This window comes from Schistocerca nitens, chromosome 1, assembly GCF_023898315.1.
Source record: "Schistocerca nitens isolate TAMUIC-IGC-003100 chromosome 1, iqSchNite1.1, whole genome shotgun sequence".
Taxonomy (NCBI): Eukaryota; Metazoa; Arthropoda; class Insecta; order Orthoptera; family Acrididae; genus Schistocerca; species Schistocerca nitens.
Window position 1 is genome coordinate 752,687,288 of NC_064614.1, and position 21,350 is coordinate 752,708,637.

Genomic DNA, 21,350 nt, shown 5'->3' on the forward strand with positions numbered 1-21,350 from the left:
GACTACTATTAAAAATAATCATCTTAAAAATAAAGTAGTGCTTCAATAGGGAGAGGTAAACAGATCTGAAACTCTTAAGTTTTTCATTATAGCCTATGTAATGAGGAAGTAAAAATAAAAAAGGATAGATATGTTTGTGCAGATGCCAGGCAGAACATTGTTTGAATTCAAAATAAAAGTTTGAAAACTGAACTACAAGAGCCAACATCTTGTTTTTGTGCCTATATACTTTTTCTTTGTTATATTTCGTTGTCTGTCATTAACTTTCTTTCTTTTCCCTAGCGTTTGTCCTGTCTAGTACAGGTTCGCTTTTGTAAGATACGGTAAACTTTATCTTCAATATTTAACTTTGTGCCCGGATGCATCACAGTTGTCAAGATGATGTAAAAGAGGGTAGATGTGTGTGCCAGCTGCTGTGAACCATGTAAACTATCTTCTGTGTGTTATTGTATGTAATTGTTTGGGTATTGTATTCTTTGAGATGGAATTTGGGGACAAGCCCAACATTTGCCTAAACAAGTGTGGGAAACAATCTAAAACTACACTTAGGCTGGCCGCTGTACCAGCCCATGGTCATTATCTGCCACTCAGATTCGATCTGATTCTGGGTCACTTCCTGTCTCGCAAAGTAGAGCGCTGTGCATTACGTTTTCGAGCATGTCTTGTCTGTTATCATTTGATTGTTCACACTCCCATCCCATGACATCGCGTTTTTGTGAATATGATATGCAGATCAAGTATCTAATTGACTCTCTAAGTAACTGATTGGGGCCTAGGAAAGTCAGATATGTTATGTGGAAATTTAATGGGTAAGGTTTAGAAAACATTTCAAACAAATGAAGGTCACTGTCAAGAAATGCCAGTCCCTTAAACTGGAAGTGTAACAATCAGTATTAAAACTGGATCGAGATTCCACAGAATAGAAAACAACATACCTTCATTTATAAAATTTTAATTAAATCTTGTTTTATCTCATAATTGGTTCAGAGCTTTGTCCACTGTCGAGTGGTAGGAAACTGTTAATATGAAAATATACAGACATTAAATGTGGAAAGACAGTTCTTCACTACATACTAGACAACCAAGACATATTTCTCTTATATAATGCAATCATATGTAAAAGTGCCACTACATTAAATCTGATGAGATTATTCCACATTTCAGACGCAAAAGAGCTATGATTTTGCTGTTTTACAATAATCAAACAACATAGTCAGTGAGCCATAAGTGTGACACATACTATGTGGCAAGGTATCACCTTATTCTGGTCCTTGTCGTAAGATGAAGTCTCTCTGCTAAGGATAATCCATAGTCCACTGATGTATGCTCTTGAAAGAGGACCCTGCAATGTGTGCTGTTGTGGCATACAGACTGCAGTACTAGAATGTAAGATGAGTGTATTTTCTAGACGCTAATTACGTAATTAATCACGAAGATCTGGGCTAATTACACAACTATATGCATAGCGCTGCACAAGGACGGCATAAAATCGCGATATAGCGCCAAAACTGTCGGTACCATACAAATGGTCTTATCCTGCTGGGAAATAAATTTGCAATACCCCTCGAAACTGGCGCAAATATCGATCCTAATTACATAATTAATCACAAAGATCGGTCCTAAGTACGCAACTACAGCCAAGGCGCTGCACAAGGATGGCATAAAATCGCAATATAGCGCAAAAACTGACGATACCATACAACTGGTGTTATCCTGCTGGCAAAAAGTTCCGCAATACCACTCGAAACCAACGACAGAAACACTCAAACTCTACCCTACACCTACAAGCTAGGGGGAGATGGGTGGGGTTTAAGGTACTATCTTTATCCTTTCTCTTGAGAAATATGTTCAACTAACTAGATGCGGGTGTTGGACAGAGAGAAGTTTAAAAAGTATATTACCTGCAAGCATACAGCATCTATCGCTGTCTGACATCAGAGTTCACTACACACGCCTACTAAAAATCACCCTACAACCCAGCTAACCGAAGCCAATACATACTATCACAGCTGATGGAAAAAATGCATCACAGTTCTAATTACACTTCGAAATTGCCATGAAAAAAACAGCACTCATATTGAACGGGTCATAATGCAGCACACGTACTGGGGAAAATTGTCGTCCTAAAAGACTGCAGAGAGGGTGGTAATTGAACATGCGTTCTCCTCCATGTACAATCACAAACTGCCGAAAATCGAAGCCTTCTCACCACTACAGGGTGGATGGACCGAGGGAGGGAGGTACTCTGCCAACAGCCTCGTGGCTTGTGATGGCCTCTGTCCACTTTGAAGCGATGGTCATTCGCCAGCACAAAAGAAGGAGATAAAAGGACGGCTCTCCCAAATGCATCTAAAGTATAGTGATGCAGACCCGCCCTAATGGTTAGGAGACGCAGCTGCTTTCCTTGTAAGAGGTGTTCTCCGTTTCTAACGATCATTTTATATAGGACTGAAGCAAGCATAGTATAATTTCTGAACTGTGATCGAATGTGAACAGTGGACGCTATAAATCTCTGGAGAGCTACATTGTGCACCTATCACACCGAGCTGCTGTTTTAAGGAAGTGGTTTTTTCGTTTTACAGTTTGTTACCATAGTTTATCGCAGAGAAACCTGCAAGAAGGATATATGTCATGCGCTGAGATATATTTCTTACAATGGAATATTAAAAGCGCTACATTCCAAGTGACAGATAGGTCGGAAACTCAAGCGATCTAACATTATAGCCTGTTTTAAGTACAGAACTGTGTAGCCTTAGGAGTGTGTGTGTTTATGTTCTCTCTTACCAGTACCCTCCTGGTAATGATCCCAGACACTAGAACAATACTAAAAAATTGATAGTGTAGTTGATTTACGTAAAATTCTTCGAACTCCATCCATCTGGTGCTCTATCATGCATAAAAACCACCCGTTTCTTGTTCTTCTTAACTGTCTGCTATTACATCACAATACTTTCAAATCTGTTACTATACACCGATAAGCGGTGCTAACCTTCTCGACATAGGTACGTCTGGAGAAATTTTGTGCACTTGGACGGGCAAGGACTCAGCATGCTCCATTCATTCACGAGACACGGAATGTAGCACACTACCTCTGGTCAGCTGCAGATTAAATCGGTAATGGTGCTACAGGGCAGGCTGGTCAAAGACAGTGCGAGAGGGTGTTTCAGTCTCTAATTTTATCCTAAGACTGCGAGAATGCTCTGTGACTCCCATCTGCATAGAGACGGATCGTAAATTAAGGACTTGGTTCAAGGAGTTAGAAATATGTAGAGTGCTGTCTGGTATACTTTGATGATGTAAGCGTTCGAGGATTAATATTGAATGGACATGCTGCACAGTCATCTATCTACATTCGAAATGATACTCAAAGTAGAGAAGGGGCGGTTTAGCTATGATACTGAAATTCGGAAACATGCTGCCGCATCATTGGTTGGTGTTGAAATTGCAGTAAAACTGCTAAAATTGTTCGCACTATCAACTCTGATACTTATTATTACAGTACATCGACGGTGTCTTTCCATTCCATCTGTCCATGGGCACGCTGTTGTATACCACACAACGATTGGCTGACATCGCTTGTCTGAGCTGGAGAAAGAGTTTTGGTGGAGGGGCTATACCACCTTGGGGGAGGCTAGTACCGAAACAGTGATCGCGTACGTGACTGCAATATGAGGAATCAGTCGAAATGGAACGCAGAGCTATCATCTAGTCTGTAACTGTGAGAGATGAGTTTAAATGTAGAAGTCGTCAATCACCTTCGACCAGCAGTTTAGAAACTCTCCACAATGCCGCCAAACTCTTCCAGATTCCTTATGTTGTAACTGTTTTTTATTTAAAATCATCCAGTGCATGTGGAGTGTTATGGCAGCAGCAGTAACAACCTGATTTACACCTTGCGACGTCAAGTTTTCTGCGAGAGGCAATGGATCTGAACGTGTTAATGTCAGTTTAGAACCTGACACAGACGTCGAAGTCATGGTGGAAAAATAAAATGTATGACAGTGTACAAAGCGTGTTACAGCAGAAAAAAAACAATGTTTCAAACAATGACACAGGGTCACAGGGAGCATCTCTTGATACTTACAGTATAGTCTGTGGGATACGATCATCCTCCTACAGTGCCGGCCGGAGTGGCCGAGCGGTTCTAGGCGCTACGGTCTGGAACCGCGCGACCGCTACGGTCGCAGGTTCGAATTCTGCCTCGGGCATGGATGTGTGTGATGTCCTTAGGTTAGTTAGGTTTAAGTAGTTTTAAGTTCTAGGGGACTGATGACCTCAGCAGTTAAGTCCCATAGTGCTCTGAGCCATTTGAACTATTTAGAGCCTCCTACAGTACAGGTGATGAAACTTTAAACTGGTCTGTACAGTGGATCAATACCTGTATATTTAATATATCGTCACATGTGCTCAATGCCAGTGCACATACAGTATTTGTTTTCGATATATGGGAGGAGAGAGATGCGGTAAAAATCTTATCGAGTACTCTATCGGATGAAGTTAGTGGACTTTTATAGTTCGTAATTTTTCTCTGTTGGATGGTACAGAATAATGAGGATGGCATATTGAAGTTTTAGACGTGAATGGGCCCTGAGGTACGCGGATCTGTAGTACTGGTATGTCGGGGGCCACCCCCACAGTGCAGTAGCAAAATCCTCGTCCTTCTCCCAGTTCCTGTTTCCATCGAATGGTCAAAACACAGTCCTGTCGCAGTAACCCAGCTTAGCCTGTTTTTACATGGGTTGCAGAAGGTGGTAGATATAGCTGTCTCTGACTTCTACTCAGTTCTGACTTACATTGGAACGATCACATGTGCAAAGCTACAGGGATGGTAGCGCAGAGTCTGAGGGGCAATTGCAAGATGCATAGGGACTACCTAAAACCACATTGGAATTTTACTGTAGCAGATAGGCTCGAGAAAGGTGACTCGTTTAGAGATATGAGAGTACCAGAAATATGATTCAATAGTGGCTGTAATCATTAAAGTACTACTCCATAGGATCCATTGCAGGTATGTGTCTGAATGAAAAGACTTGATTCCAAATCCGAGACAGCATTTCTACCGAAAGCGTAGCACTAGGGATCTGAAACGCTAGTGTACATTTCTTACGACCTCAATCAGCACATCATCTATTACTGTTTGTGATCCTTCTCAATCAACCATCGCCTATAACCCAGTCGATATATCACCGAACCTCTGACAAGGCTTCGAGACAGAATGCATTACAAATACCTGGAGAAACATCTAGTGGCGGTGACGGCGTGAGGGAGTCGCAAATACCTGTTTCATAAAACGCTCCTTAGCCGAATCGCTTTCAAAATGTGTTAATTTGTAACAAGATTGTACCGTCGGCGACGTTTAGCCGCACAATTGGGCTGATACTATACACTCTGGCGATCACTGTCTATATTCAGTGTCATGGTATTTGTCTGGAAAAAACCACTTCATTCAGAGGTAATGCCATATGTAGATTTATAAAGCCAGTATTGCTTTTAACATGGATACTTATATGCACCTGTAGAACCAGGACCGCTTGTGATGGTAAAATGGTTGTGGTTTTTAACATCTGGCTGTTTGTAAGACGATTACCTCTTGTTCTAGGACACAGTGATACCGCTAGCAGGAAAACTCATGAGGCACGTCCACCCATCGTTGATTTTCGGTCAGTATTATTTCGTATCGCCAGCAATTAGTTACTGACTAAAGATTATACTTAGTAGAAGGGGATTGTCATAGGTTCGTCTTGAGCATCAGGCTTATAAAGTATGTGTTTGTGTTCTGACAGCCGGCCGGTGTGGCCTAGCGGTTCTAGGCGCTTCAGTCTGGAACCGCGAGACCGCTACGGTCGCAGGTTCGAATCCTGCCTCGGGCATGGATGTATGTGATGTCCTTAGGTTAGTTAGGTTTAAGTAGTTCTAATTTCTAGGGGACTGATGACCTCAGAAGTTAAGTCCCATAGTGCTCAGAGCCATTTGAACCATTTTGTGTTCTGACATGTGCAAAGGAAATGACTAGGTCCAGTCATAAGGGAGGTATGGATTTGACGTGGAATACTGTGATAGCAAAGGGATGAGTATGTCAAGTCATAAGAACGGTACAGATATTGCTATTTCCACAGCCACATCTGTCAGCAGGGTGTATTTCCGATACTTCGCTCATTGTCAAATGGCTCTGAGCACTATGGGACTCAACTGCTGTGGTCATTAAGTCTCCTAGAACTTAGAACTACTTAAACCTAACTAACCTAAGGACAGCACACAACACCCAGCCATCACGAGGCAGAGAAAATCCCTGACCCCGCCGGGAATCGAACCCGGGAACCCGGGCGTGGGAAGCGAGAACGTTACCGCACGACCACGAGATGCGGGCGTCGCTCATTGTCGAATGTCGTTCAACTGAAACCGCAATCCTAACATTTAATTGTAAGTATAGCGATCAAATACATATCTGACCGATTTCTTTGGATGATTCTGTCTATGCGTGCTTGGCGCGGCGGCGGCGGTGTCCTGTGGCGGAAATGATTCACGTTTCCCACTAACAGCAGGAGCCATCCGAATGGAGAGGCCTGTTGAATGTAGTTGACTTAACCATCTCGTCCTCTAGACGGCCGAATAGCGGACTAATACTTAGTATGTGTTGGACAGCTTTTGTGATTGCCTGGAAATTTGAGAAGATTCAATATGGACATGTGTTTGTACTGGACCATCATTCCCTCCCATGTAAATTGTCCAATTGACTCTTTCTTCATATTTCCTGTCTTTATTTTGTTGAGAGAAGATCGATTATGGTGTATGTTGAGTGCATCTAGCAGGTGGAAGACAAGTGGACGACACGTTTTCTGGTTCTCTAGACATGAGAGACACCTTAGTTTACTTTGTAAATTATAAGGATGATTAGGAATCTGTTATATCACCGACATCGGTATTCGCAAGTGCAAATATCAGTTTCCTCTATTTTTTTCGAGTTTTCATGTAAAGGTCTTTGCAGACGGGATAAGTTTCTCAGTTGAACGTAAGAAACTATACTGACTTTACTCATAAAAATAAAGGAAAAAGGACTTTGTCTATTTTCGTGGAAATAGGACATTTTTTATCGTCGCGAATGTTTTTTTTTTCCTTTTTTTTAAATAGTTGCTTCATTGTGGCACAACTTGACTAGAAGAAGGGATCGGTTGGTAGGACATGTTCTGAGGCATCAAGGAACCACCAATTTGGTACTGCAGGGCAGCGTGGAGGGTAAAAATCGTAGAGGGAGACCAAAAGATGAATGCACTAAGCAGATTCAGAAGGATGTAGGCTGCAGTAGGTACTGGGAGATGAAGAAGCTTGCACAGGATAGAGTAGCATGAAGAGCTGCATCAAACCAGTCTCAGGACTGAAGACCACAACAACAACATTATAGGAGTCGAGTTGATGTTAAATAACCCAGTGCAGAATGGTGGGTGAGTTCTCTACGAGACCATGGCTGTTGCTTGGTCCCAGCTGGAGCGTCCTACATGACGTTAAACAAAAGTGTTTTCCATCCCAGAACGAGAGGCCTATTGGAGGCATTGGGGGTGTGTCTAGTCTGTGACAGCTCGTCGCCACAGCTGCGTCCCTAACCGTTATGGGGGGCTGCATCACTATGCTTTAGACGACCAAGATGCATTTGGGAGAGCCGTCCTTTCACCTCCTGCTTTTATGTTGGCGAAGTATCATCGCTTCGAAGCGGACAGCGGCCATCACAAGCCGTGAGGCTGTCAGTAGAGTAGCTCTCTTCCACGGTCCATTGACCCTGCAGGTGATGAGAGGGCTTCGATTTTCGGCAGTTTCTTATTGTACATGGAGGAGAGCGCATGTTTAATTACCATGCCCTCTGCAGTCTTTTAGGACAACGATTTTCCCCAATACATGTGCTGCATTATGACCCAGTCAATACGAGTGCTGGTTTTTTTCACGACACTCAAATTGTAATTGGAACTGTGACGCATTTTTGCCATCAGCTGTGATAACGTGTATTGGCCTCGGTTAGCTGGGCTGTAGGGTGATTTTTAGTAGGCGTGTGTAGTGAATTCTGATGTCCAACAGTGAAATATGATGTATACTTGCAGGTAATATACTTTTTAAACTTCTCTCTGTTCAACACCCGCATCTAGTTAGTTGAACATATTTCCCACGAAAAAGAATATGGATAGTACCTTAAACCCCACCCTTTTCCCCCTAGCTTGTAGGTGTAGTGTTTCTGTCGCTGGTTTCGAGTGGTATTGCGAAATTTTTTCCCAGTAGGATAACACCAGTTGTATGGTATCGTGAGTTTTTGCAGTGTATTGCGCTTTTTTGCCGTCTTTGTGTAGTGCTATGCATATAGTTGTGTAATTAGCCCAGATCTTCGTGATTAATTACGTAATTAGGATTGATATTTGCATCAGTTTCCCGTCCAAAACAAATAAAGTACACTAACCTAACCTTCCTCTCCCGCATCTGGACAGTTTCCATGTGTTAGGGGTTCACTTAGGCTTTCCATCCAGTAGAATCAGGGTTCGAGTCGCTGATATGTTGCGTTTTTTATGTGCACTCAGTGTTTGTGCACTGCATTATTTTCGGGTGTTTAAGTGTTGTGGGCGTGTTTTGCATAGCGTTACACATGCATTATTTCAGTGATCTACGAATAGTTTGACGTCTGTATGCTGTGTACTGGATTATTTCGGTAATTTCCGAGTTGTTTGCATCCCCGCACATCAGTGTACTGTATTATTTATGAGTAGTTTCCAGGTCTGCAACCTGTAATCTGCGACCCCAAGCATGTCAGAGTGAGTGTTTGTATCGGCGTAATAAATAAACAACGTGAAATCCGTCCCGAAATAAATTGTTCCAAAAATTAATAAAGTACATTCCTTCCTCTCACCAGCAGCCCATGACAGGCTGATTTTTTTCCCCGCCAATTTTCCCTAAAGACCGCCGGGGGGATGGGGAGGCTCGGGCACATGTGCAGCTGAGAAAAACACATGATGTCATCATGATGCTGTGCTCCTTTTGACTGAACTGCACGATAACGTGACCTATCATGATGCCTTCTAGCGGTGAACTCACAAACTAGTTCAGTTCTTTGGTTTGCAGGATTGGAGGCAGTTGTCTCTTGTGGGGTGGGAGCTGAGACAGATGTTTCTACGTGTTGTGTTATGCAAAGCATTTATTTGCAGGACCGTACTCTTCCTCTTCATATGTTAAAGCATTAATGCTTGCTACCATTCTTCATGTAGGAGGCTATGGCTGCACTCCTCAGCTGAGTGAGTGCATGTAATACTGCTATTCATACTCCCCCTGCCTGGCACCAACATTTTCTCATGCTCCTTCCACACCAACAACTGAACAAGCACTGATACTGTAGGTAGATAATAAATTTAAACAAATTTATACAAATTTAAACAAATTATATTCGAATTGAATGGCACCATGAGCAGTCTCTATTGGGGGCAACACCATACTAACTCCCCTCAGCTGCAGGAGTAAGTTCTTAGAGGGAAAATTCGAAATTCCTGGCCATTTTTCAAGAGGATAACGCACCATTATGCAAAAAAGTCGAAAAGCGGGACGAGGAACCCATACAAGCATATAATTCAATTTCCCGCCAAAATTCAGACTTCCCACCATGTTGGGTCATGGCAGGGGGGCGTGATACTTTCCTGCCAAAAGCCGACATCTTGGATAATGGTACTTGCGTCATCAGCTGACGGCACAGCCGCCATATTGGATGACGTCAGAGTGGGGCCGCACTGGCCTTGTCCCCCTACTCATGTAACTGTGATGGAATGTTTGTCTTACGAAATACAGCCACCAGAGAGCATGCGTGGAAGGAAAGTGGTGTAACAAAAGTCAGTTAAGTTGAACTTGTTGTAATATTACAAAATACAACGAAGTTGAAGTTTCTATGGTGTCTCTTAATGTTACATAACTTAAAACTGAGACTTCACACATTAAATTGCAGTATGCCACTAGCTAAGGCGGCACTTTCGTTGCGTGTGTGAAACCAGCTTTGTTGGTGATGAAATTGCTTTCCAGATCATGATAAATGCAGTGATACGATTGTAATCATCTGTAGAATCGTTACCAATCCACATAAACAGATGGCATGGCCTCTTATTATCTGAACACGATATTTTCATACTTGGTCTCCTGTGGCAGTTATCGGAAACTCGCGGAAACATTACAATAAACAAGTACAGTGGTGAATATGGAAAATACATCGCAATGTGAATGAAATATGGAAATTTGTGATAAGTTACTATGAGACCAAACTGCTGAGGCAGACTTACACACTACTTAATCTAACTGAAACTAACTTACACTAAGGACAACACACACACACACACACACACACACACACACGCACGCACTCACATGTCCAAGGGAAGAATCGAACCTCCAACGAGCAGAGCCGCGCGAACCGTGGCAAGACGCCTTAGACCGCGCCAAGACGCCTGAGACCACGCGGTTACCTCGCGGGGCCCAATGTGAATGACTTTTTTTGTTCTCCACAAAGCGGGCGGGCTGGTAGCAGATAAAAACCGCTCTTCAGCCAAGGGTTACATAACTGAATTTAAAAGATAGTTAAAATACATAAAAGACTAGACTAGAATAGTCCAATAATGTTTCACAATTGCTAAACCCATATGGGAGTTGTATACACGTCCTGATCTCCTTCTCCTCCCACTCTCTGTCTATCTCCTCCTCTACCTCTCTTTGTCCATCTCCTCCTCTTTCCCTTTCTCTCTGTCCATCTCCTCCTCTTCCCTCCTCTTTATCCATCTGCTCCTCCTCCCCTTCTCACTGTCCAACTCCGTCGCCCCGCCCCCAGTCTCTCTCCATCTCCTCCTTCCCCCTCTCTCTGTCCATTTTCTCCACCCCCCTCCCCATATCTTTCTGTCTCCTCTTCTCCCCTTTCTCTGACCCTGAGCCTTGTTTGTTGTTACTGCAAACGAAACCACTATTGGAAAATGAAGACACTTAAAATGGATGGGCAAGTCACTTGGGATCATTAATACAAGGGATACACGAGAGACCTCTCCAGCTGCTAGATCTGTGAGGATAATAGCTCCAACGGCAGTATTTCTCACAGTTTTAACCAGTGAACAAGCAGGACAGCAAAGTTTTAGAAGATCCAGACTCTACAGTAGTATTCTAATCATAAGTCAATAAGCCATAAATACATTTTTCTTTCCCCCTAATACTGATTGTGGTGAGAAAACAAAACAACATGCTGTTGTCTAGCCAATACTTTTTTTAAAATTATATATAAGGAGACAGAACATATGTGGAAGAAAAGATTTGTCCAATATATTAAATGCCCTGACATCTAAGTTAAAACTCAACGCAAGAAAGAAAACGTACTTGTACTTTTTCACAGCACACCATTTTCTCTCTCACTGTCACTTTAAACTAAAGGCGATATATTGTAGTTAAAGAAAAAACGCTGAAGAGCCAAAGAAATTGGCATACCTGCCTAATATCCCGTAGGGCCGCTGTGAGCACAAAGAAGTGCCACATCACGACGTGGCATGGACTCGGCTAATGTCTGAAGTTGTGCTGGAGGGAATTGATATCATGAATCATGCAGGGCTGTCCATAAATCCGTAAGAGTACGAAGGGGTGGAGATCTCTTCTGAACAGCACGTTGCAAGGCATCCCAGATATGCTCAATAATGATCATGTCTCGGGAGTTTGGTGGCCAGCGGACGTGTTTAAAGTCAGAAGAGTGTTGCTGTAGCCACTCTCTAGCAATCCTGGACGTGTGGGGTGTCGCATTGTCCTGCTGCAGTTTCCCAAATCCGTCGGAATGCACGATGAACATGAATGGATGCAAGTGATCAAACAGGATGCTTATGTACGTGTCACCTGTCAGAGTCGTATCTAGACGTATATGGGTCCCATATCACTCCAACTGCACACGCCCCACACCATTGCAGAGCCTCCAACAGCTTGGATTCATGAGGTTGTCTCCATACCCGTACACGTCCATTCGCTCGATACAATTTGAAACGAGATTCTTCCGACTAGGCAACATGTGTCCAGTCATCAACAGTCCAATATCGGTGTTGACGGGCCCACGCGAGGCATAAAGCTTTGTGTTGTGCAGTCATCAAGGTAGACGAGTGGACTTTCGGCTCCGAAAGCCCATATCGATGATGTTTCGTTGAATGTTTCGCGATCTGACACTTGTCGACGGCCCAGCATTGAAATTTGCGGAGTGGTTGCACTTCTGTCATGTTGAACGACTCTCTTCAGTCGTCGCTGGTTCCGTTCTTGCAGTATCTTTTTCCGGCCGGCCTCAGCGATGTCGGAGATTTGATGTTTTACCCGATTCCTGATATGGTACACTCGTGAAGCGTTCGTGCGGGAAAATCCCCACTTCATCACTACATCGGAGACTCTTGTGTCCCATCGTTCGTGCGCCGACTGTAATACCACGTTCAAACTCACTTAAATTTTGATAACCTGCAATTGTAACAGCAGTAACCGATCTAACAACTGCGCGAGACACTTCTCTTACATAGGCGTTGCCGACCGCAGCGCCATATTCTGCCTCTTCACATATCTCTGTATTTCAATACGCATGCCCACACCAGGTATTCTTTGGCACTTCAGTGTATATAGCCTATGTCTGTTCAAATGTTAACAGAGTATCGTGTAACAATTTCAAGTACATCAGTCAAGAACTTTTCGAGATTTTTGGTAACAACCTTAAACTATGACTTGTCTTCATATATAAATAAAGATTTTATACATATGTGGGAATAACAGACAGCTGGGTTCGATTAGAATGATGTACAGACCCCGTGGCGACGTATTCCACGCTTTATTGCCGTTGGAATAAACCGAACATACACTACTGGCCATTAAAATTGCTACATCACGAAGATGACGTGCTACAGATGCAAAATCTAACCGACAGGAAGAATATGCTGTGATCTGCAAATGATTAGCTTTTCAGAGCATTCACACAAGGTTGGCGCCAGTGACGACACCTACAACGTGCTGACATGAGGAAAGTTTCCAACCGATTTCTCATACATAAACAGCAGTTGACCGGCGTTGCCTGATGAAACGTTGTTGTGATGCCTCGTGTAAGGATGAGAAATGCGTACCTTCACGTTTCCGACTTTGATAAAGGTCGGATTGTAGCCTATTGCGTTTGACCGAGCGAGGTGGCGCAGTGGTTATCACACTGGACTCGCATTCGGGAGGACGACGGTTCAATCCCTTCTCCAGCCATCCTGATTTAGGTTTTCCGTTATTTCCCTAAATCGTTTCAGGCAAATGCCGGGCTGGTTCCTTTGAAAGGGCACGGCCGATTTCCTTCCCCATCCTTCCCTAACCCGAGCTTGTGCTCCGTCTCTAATGACCTCATTGTCGACGGGACGTTAAAAAACACTAGCCTAACCTAACCTATTGCGTTTGCGGTTTATCGTATCGCGACATTGCTGCTCGCGTTGGTCGAGATCCAATGACTGTTAGCAGAATATGGAATCGCTGGGTTCAGGAGGGTAATACGGAACGCCGTGCTGGATCCCAACGGCCTCGTATCGCTAGCAGTCGAGATGACAGGCATCTTATCCGCATGGCTGTAACGGATCGTGCAGCGACGTCTCGATCCCTGAGTCAACAGATGGGGACGTTTGCAAGACAACAACCATCTGCACGAACAGTTCGACGACGTTTGCAGCAGCATGGACTATCAGCTCGGAGACCATGGCTGCGGTTACCCTTGACGCTGCATCACAGACAGGAGCGCCTGCAATGGTGTACTCAACGACGAACCTGGGTGCGCAAACGTCATTTTTTCGGATGAATCCAGGTTCTGTTTACAGCATCGTGATGGTCGCATGCGTGTTTGGCGACATCGCGGTGAACGCACACTGGAAGCGTGTATTCGTCATCGCCATACTGGCGTATCACCTGACGTGATGGTATGGGGTGCCATTGGTTACACATCTCGGTCATCTCTTGTTCGCATTGACGGCACTTTGAACAGTGGACGTTACATTTCAGATGTGTTACGACCCGTGGCTCTACCCTTCATTCGACTCCTGCGAAACCCTTCATTTCAGCAGGATAATGCACTACTGCATGTTGCAGGTCTTGTACGGGCCTTTCTGACTTCAGAAAATGTTCGACTGCTGCCCTGGCCAGCACATTCTCCAGATCTCTCACCAATTGAAAACGTCAGGTCAATGGTGGCCGAGCAACTGGCTCGTCACAATACTCCAGTCACTACTCTTGACGTACTGTGGTATCGAGTTGAAGCTGCGTGGGCAGCTGTACCTGTACACGCCATCCAAGCTCTGTTTGACTTAATGCCCAGGCGTATCAAGGCCGTTATTACGGCCAGAGGTGGTTGTCCTGGATACTGATTTCTCAGGATCTATGCAGCCAAATCGCGTGAAAATGTAATCACATGTCAGTTCTAGTATAATATATTTGTCCAATGTATACCCGTTTATCATCTGCATTTATCTTGGTGTAGCAATTTTAATGGCCAGTAGTGTATATAAGAAACACTCACGCGAGCCGCACAGCTCAAGTGACAAGCGGCAACTGGCGATCAAAGGTCATGAACTTAAGGTACAGGTAACGTGTCCACAGTTGCTGCGGTAGATTAGTTGGGTGGCGTCGACACTGGCGGTCGATGTTGCCACAGAACGCCCCATTTCCAGTGTGGAGCACCATGTCGTAGTGAAGGAGGCAGTGGTTCACTCCCATTCATAGTTCTCTAGGAACAGTGGGGGGCAGATCGGTCTACCGTACTGCGAACAGGGAGTGTCACTGTCGGCAATGTTTGTGACATGAAGAATGGTCTCCAGTTCTGGTGTCGAAGTTGCTGTATCGGGTTGGGGATCCATGTAAGACTGATTGGAGTTGGGGGATAGTTGAGCTAGTACTCTTGCGGTATCGAGAACGTTTGCTCCCCTGTTTGTAGTAATTTGTACCGGCTGGTGTATGGTTGCTGGAGTGTGGCACAGAATGTGTTTTTGCGTAGTATTGTGTGAAAGCATTTGCTTAGCCCCTTGTGGATGAAGGTTGGTCGTAACCCATGGGCATGTGGTGGGGCTATGTGAGAGTTGTTGATGTGGCGTCGGACATTCTGTACTAACGCAGGTAGCCCTGAGGTTGTAAGTGGTGGGGATGGCCAGTGAAAGTCTGCTGGGAAGGCAAAGCTTTCGCCATACAACACCTCTGCGAGTAAAGACTTGAGGTCATCCTCGTATGCTGCCCAGGTGCCTTACAGAAGCGAGGGTAGTTCATCTGCCCATTGCGTGTCATGGCGAAATATGAAGGACTTCAGAATCTAATGCCACCTTTCCACTAACCTGTTGCTCTGAGGGTAGTAGGCTGTAGTATGGAACAGTTGCATGTCGCTTAGTTTTCACTGCTCAGTGAAGAGGATGGATCCAAATTCTTGGCGCTGGTCAGTTGTGATGGTTTAAATTTGAGCCATAGATATAGTCCACCGCTGTATAAATATTGTATGCAGCCGCTGGAAACATTTGAAGATTTTTGATCGTCATATTATTGTAAATTTGAGCCATAGATATAGTCCACCGCTGTATAAATATTGTATGCAGCCGCTGGAAACATTTGAAGATTTTTGATCGCCATACTATTGGCGAAAGAGGAAGAGTCACCTTTTGTTTTCTAGTTCTTGTGCCAGATCGGACGTACGTGACACACCGCCATTAATACTACATATATTTCATTATTTTATTCGCGAGCTGCAACCAAACGGTACTCGTAATCACATCATGTAAGTGTACTTTTAATTATGTTTTCATTTCAAAATACAGTTATTACTAACCTATTTATGTTTTTTGTGTCTTTAGTTATTGTAAGATTGTTGGGTGACTTGGCATGGCAAAAGGTACCGTATTTTTGAGCAAAAAGTCGTCCACCTCGAACCACCGTCGTCTTCGGGTGCTGTCTTTTCACGAAGTCCGATATTAGAAAAATTACACAGAGAAGAAAACAGTTAAAAAATACATGAACGGACCTTTAACGCAAATGCTATGGACATACGCCGAGAGTTTGTTTAAATTTTCTTAAACTGATTACTTTAATTCATTGTACAGTCTCGATCCAGTCACGAAGAACACACAAAAAAAAAAAAAAAATTAATTAAATTGGCGACTTCGTGTCTCGACGCATTGTTATATGTACTGTACTGTCTTCCTTTTGTTACATGTTTATTGCAAACGACATACGAGATGGGAATACACTGAAGTAAGACTAATTACTGCAATGGATGTCGACACCTGAAATTACGCTGCAATCGCGGATACAAGGTAAGGCACCGCTTCTTTACGTTAGCAATCTTGCCCGAACACTCTGTATTATCGTAGCTTGCTTGGTAGATCTATCACAATTTTCTGTTTCCTTAGCAGTGATTTTCAGCTACAGCGCGGTTTCTAAAATTATTTTCATTGTTCATACAGTGGAACAATACAGTTTTATCAGTTCACAATATGGTCGACTGTAATTCTGTGCGACGAAATATGACGTGCAGCCATTAGTATTCAAAATTCCACCATTACTTTCGACAATTAATTTTCTTGTTCAGACATTGTCACACAGCGAGATTAATTTAGAAAACAATTAGCAAAGATGGAAAACCAGAGACTGCAAATACAGACACAATCCGACTCTGACATGGTATTAAATAATGAAAGTGACGTTACGGTGACTCGAATACTAACGAGCGACATTGACTATTCTGGTGACGTAAATTTAGAAAATAGACCGTCCACCAGTAATATGCCTAAGTCTAGTTCCGAACCAATTTTGGTGTGTGACGTCATTTCTAACTACGCGACGGAGGTGGAACAGTTGCACATCACTAGTATTGCCAGTATGTTCGATGCTGTTATGAAAGAGATGAACGAACAAAAACACATGTTGGCTGACAACACAATATAAACAGGACATTGACGCACATATCGACTAACAGGCGAATTATTTCAACTGAGTGCTTCGGTGGTTAGGTTTCTGAATATCTGCATATTATTAGACACAGTTCCTGCGTTTTCGTCAGGGTCTACAGTAGATTTCCGCAGTGCGAGTCGATAGTCGTTTGTTTGCTTGTTTTGAAAACTAGTGACCGCTTGTTGGCGGTAGTCAGGCAGTCAGGCAGTAGTAGCCGATCGAGACAGACGCAGCAACCGGGGAAGTAACCGCTTTTGTGACATTACGAGTTCCTGACCAGGAACGAATTTTATCATATCATCTGTGTGCTTTAATAGTTTAGTTTCTTGAGTTTCTGCGTGTAAATTTAATACCTAATAGCCACTGTTCTCGCGGTTTCGTTTGCGTCGGAAAGTAAACCGATTTTATGACATGTTACAAGTTCCTAATCAGGGGCGAATTATTTAGTTTCATCTGAGTGCTTCGGTAGTTATGTTTTTGAATATCTGCGTATTACTAGACACAGTTCGTGCGTTTTCATCAGGGTCTACATTTGAGTTGCGCAGCATTTGCCGATACTCCGTTTATCTGCATAGTTTAGTTTTCCACGGTCTTTAGTATGGACAGGGACTGCGATTGTTGTGTGCAGATGCGAGCTGAGTTGGTGACACTTCGCTCACAGCTTCAGGCTGTGATGGCTTCGGTTACACAGCTTGAGGCTGCAGCGGATGGGCACCACTGTTGTTGGCCGGCCGTGGGGATCCAACAGACGTCCAGCACGTCCGAGTTCTCCGATCGGTCCTCACCGGTGGCCAGCCCAGTTACTGCTCGCACTGACATTGATCCCTCACCTGTGGTCGAGTGGGGGGTCGCCCTGGAGCGAAGCAGGTGGTGATAGACTTCCCAGGCAGCCGCACGTAAGGCCTCGCCTATTTGGCTGACAAATAGGTTCGAGGTGCTGTCTGTGGCTGACACTGTCGCTGAGCCAGATGCTGTCGCCTGTCCTGTTTCAGAGGAAGCCACTCAGCCTGTAAGATCCAGGCCATCGCAGAGGGTGGGATTATTGGTAGTTGGGAGCTCCAACGTTAGGCGCGTTATGGGGCCCCTTAGGGACTTGGCTGACAAGAAGCGTAAGAAAACCAATGTGCATTCCGTGTGCGTACCGAGTGGAGTCATTCCAGATGTGGAAAGGGTCCTCCCAGATGCCATGAAAAGCACAGTGTGCAGCTAACTGCAGGTGGTTGCTCACGTCGGTACCAATGATGTGTATCACTTTGAATCAGAAGAGATTCTCTCTGGTTTCGAGTGGCTAACAGAAGTGGTAAAGGCTGCCAGTCTTGCTTGCAAGATGAAAGCAGAGCTGACCATTTGCAGCACAGTCGACAGGACCGATTGCGGGCCTGTGGTACAGAGCCAAGTGGAGGGTCTGAATCAGAGGCTCAGACGGTTCTGCGACCGTGTAGGCTGCAGATTCCTCGACTTGTGCCAAAGGGTGGTTGGGTTCAGGTTCCGCTGAATAGGTCAGGTGTCCGCTATACGCAGGAGGCGGCTACACAGGTAGCAAGGGCTGTGTGACGTGGACTGGGCGATTTTTTTAGGTTAGAGGGTCTCGGTGAAACACAAGAAGGGCTTCAGTCACCAAGTGTGCAGGGTGAACACAGGAAGAACGTAGATACTGGAACCATTGGCACCATTGGCATAACAGTTGTAAATTGTCATAGCTGTGTTGGGAAAGTACCAGAGCTCCAAGCGTTAATGGGAAGCACTGATGCACAAATCGTTATAGGCACTGAAAGCTGGCTAAAGCCGGATATAAGCTCAGCCGAAATTTTTGCGAAGAACCTGACGGTGTTCCGAAAGGCTATGCTAAGCATGGTTGGCGGTGGCGTATTTGTTGCTGTCAGAAGTAATATAACTTGTCGCGAAATTGAAATAGATACCTCCTGTGAGTTAGTATGGGCAGAGGTCATTGTTGGCAACCGAAATAAAATAATAATCCTTTTACCGACCTCCCAGTTCAGATGATACAGTTGCTGAAAGGTTCAAAGAAAACTTAGAGTCTGATTTCAAACACGTACCCGACTCATACGATAATAGTTGGTGGTAACTTTAATTTACCCTCGACATGTTGGCGAAAATACATGTTTAATTCTGGAGGTACGCATAAAATATCATCCGAAATTGTGCTAAACGCATTCTCTGAAAATTGTTTCGAGCAGTTAGTTCATGAACCCACGCGAATAAAAAACGGCTGTAAAGACACATTTGACCTCTTAGCAACAAATAATCCTGTCCAAGATGCTACTACAGGCGGGAGTAAAATGAATGTGCGCGACGGAGAATAATACACGTTAAAATTAAGATTTGGCCCTGTCTGACTACCCCCTGAAGCAGCTCTTAGGATCTCTTAATTCTATATATATACCGAGCGAGGTGGCGCAGTGGTTAGACACTGGACTCGCATTCGGAAGGACGACGGTTCAATCCCGCGTCCGGCCATCCTGATTTAGGTTTTCCGTGATTTCCCTAAATCACTCCAGGCAAATGCCGGGATGGTTCCTCTCAAAGGGCACGGCCGACTTCCTTCCCCATCCTTCCCTAATCCGATGAGACCGATGACCAAGCTGTCTGGTCTTCCCCAAACCAACCATCTTAATTCTATAAATTACAATCTTAACATAAATGAATGATCAGAGCAACTAATTCTACTAAATGATAAACGTTGTTTCTGCATATATATTTATTGTAGATTAAAACAAAAACCTTTATATTACAAAGTTTACATTTCCTAAGTAAAATTACTAATCAATTGCCCAACTCTGCCCCTTCTTATGACTGCGCGGTCTAATATCAATAACGCGAAATGACTGACATCATATACGTACCAAACAATAGAAGACACTACTTAACAAAGATGATCTACGGTGGTGTGAAACCCCAGTGGAAATAAACTAACGTGATCACAGCTCTTTATCTTTTATAGCATTAATAAGCCGAAGCAATTTGCGATATCACCGTATGTACTGCTTCCGGTGCGTCGAAGTGATGGTTCTCGTACTCGTCTGCGACGATGAAAGAACTCCAGCCACAAATAAACTCTTTCAAACACTAGGACGGCAGACGGCGGTCCTCTGACTAATATACTCTAATACTGTCTTCTCCTCTCTGTGTTCTACAGACGAGAAACGCGAACTCCCAGCCACAAGGACGGAGTTCAGATAACGTCTCACGTAAGTATAGGCAGAGGAAGTGCTCTCAGTTACTGACCTCTACGTACTCAACGACGACTTCCAACCCGGAGGTGAAGTTCAGAATCGTAAAAGTTCGCAACAGTACAGTTCCTTACTGTTTTAACTATAAACTCTACTGAGAGCAAAGACAGCAAGTCCGTATGTACCAACAAAAGCTGATTTCGAGCGATCGTCACACACGGGCGCTCACAACAGAACACCTCGTCTCTCCAGCGCTTGCTTCCCAGCAAGGCTTGGCTCCCCACCCTCGTAATTCCAAAAACGAATCATATTCCCGAAACCACGGAATATTCTCCCTCTCTACAGATTCTTCCGAACGCTGACCATCCGTATTTTAGTCTTTTGTCGTCCAGCGCGAAAAGTTTGCGAGAAAAAACCTAGACTCGTACAATGGTACGCGTTTGAGTAAAAATCTTTCGAAATAGCCCGGCCTGCGTGGTTTCCAAGGTGCCACTTCTCCGTTCCTCTCACCTGCGTCCAAGATTTTCAGTGTTTCCGACGTAAAATCCTTCCGGTTCGGCTACAAACCGGTCGGTCGTGACTCAATTGTGCTCCAGCGCTTAGGTGCTACGACGACTGCCTTGCCATTTCCTGTTTTAAGCAGAACCAACACACGTGTATGGGCCTTCCAGCCAGGGCTTCAGTTCCGCCAGCCGTTTCATTTCCACTGGCGTTCCAACCTCTACTAGTATAGCCAATCATTCATTACGCCGTTTTTATAATAAAGACACTCCGTCATCTTTCATGCAATAAGCGTTAACAATTATTTACAAGACGTACGTGACAATGTCAGTCTCCTTTATAGATTCATATATACGATGTACAACCTATCGCATGATACCTAATTGTGTTTGTAGATCACGGCAAAGTATGTGGATGAGTGCTTGTAAGGTGCGATATTATTGCCACCTTACACCTGAGTTAATAACGAGCATCAAAACCGATACAGGGATTAGTGAACACAGAGTTGTCGTAGCGAGATTGAATATTGTAATCCCCAAATCCCCCAAAATTAAGCGAAAAATATTCCTATTCAAAAAAGCAGATAAAAATTCACTTGATGCCTGCCTGAGAGACAATTTCCACTCAGTCCAAATTAATAATGTAAGTGTAGACCAGATGTGGCTTGAATTCAAAGAAATAGTACCGGGACCAATGAGAGATTTATACCAA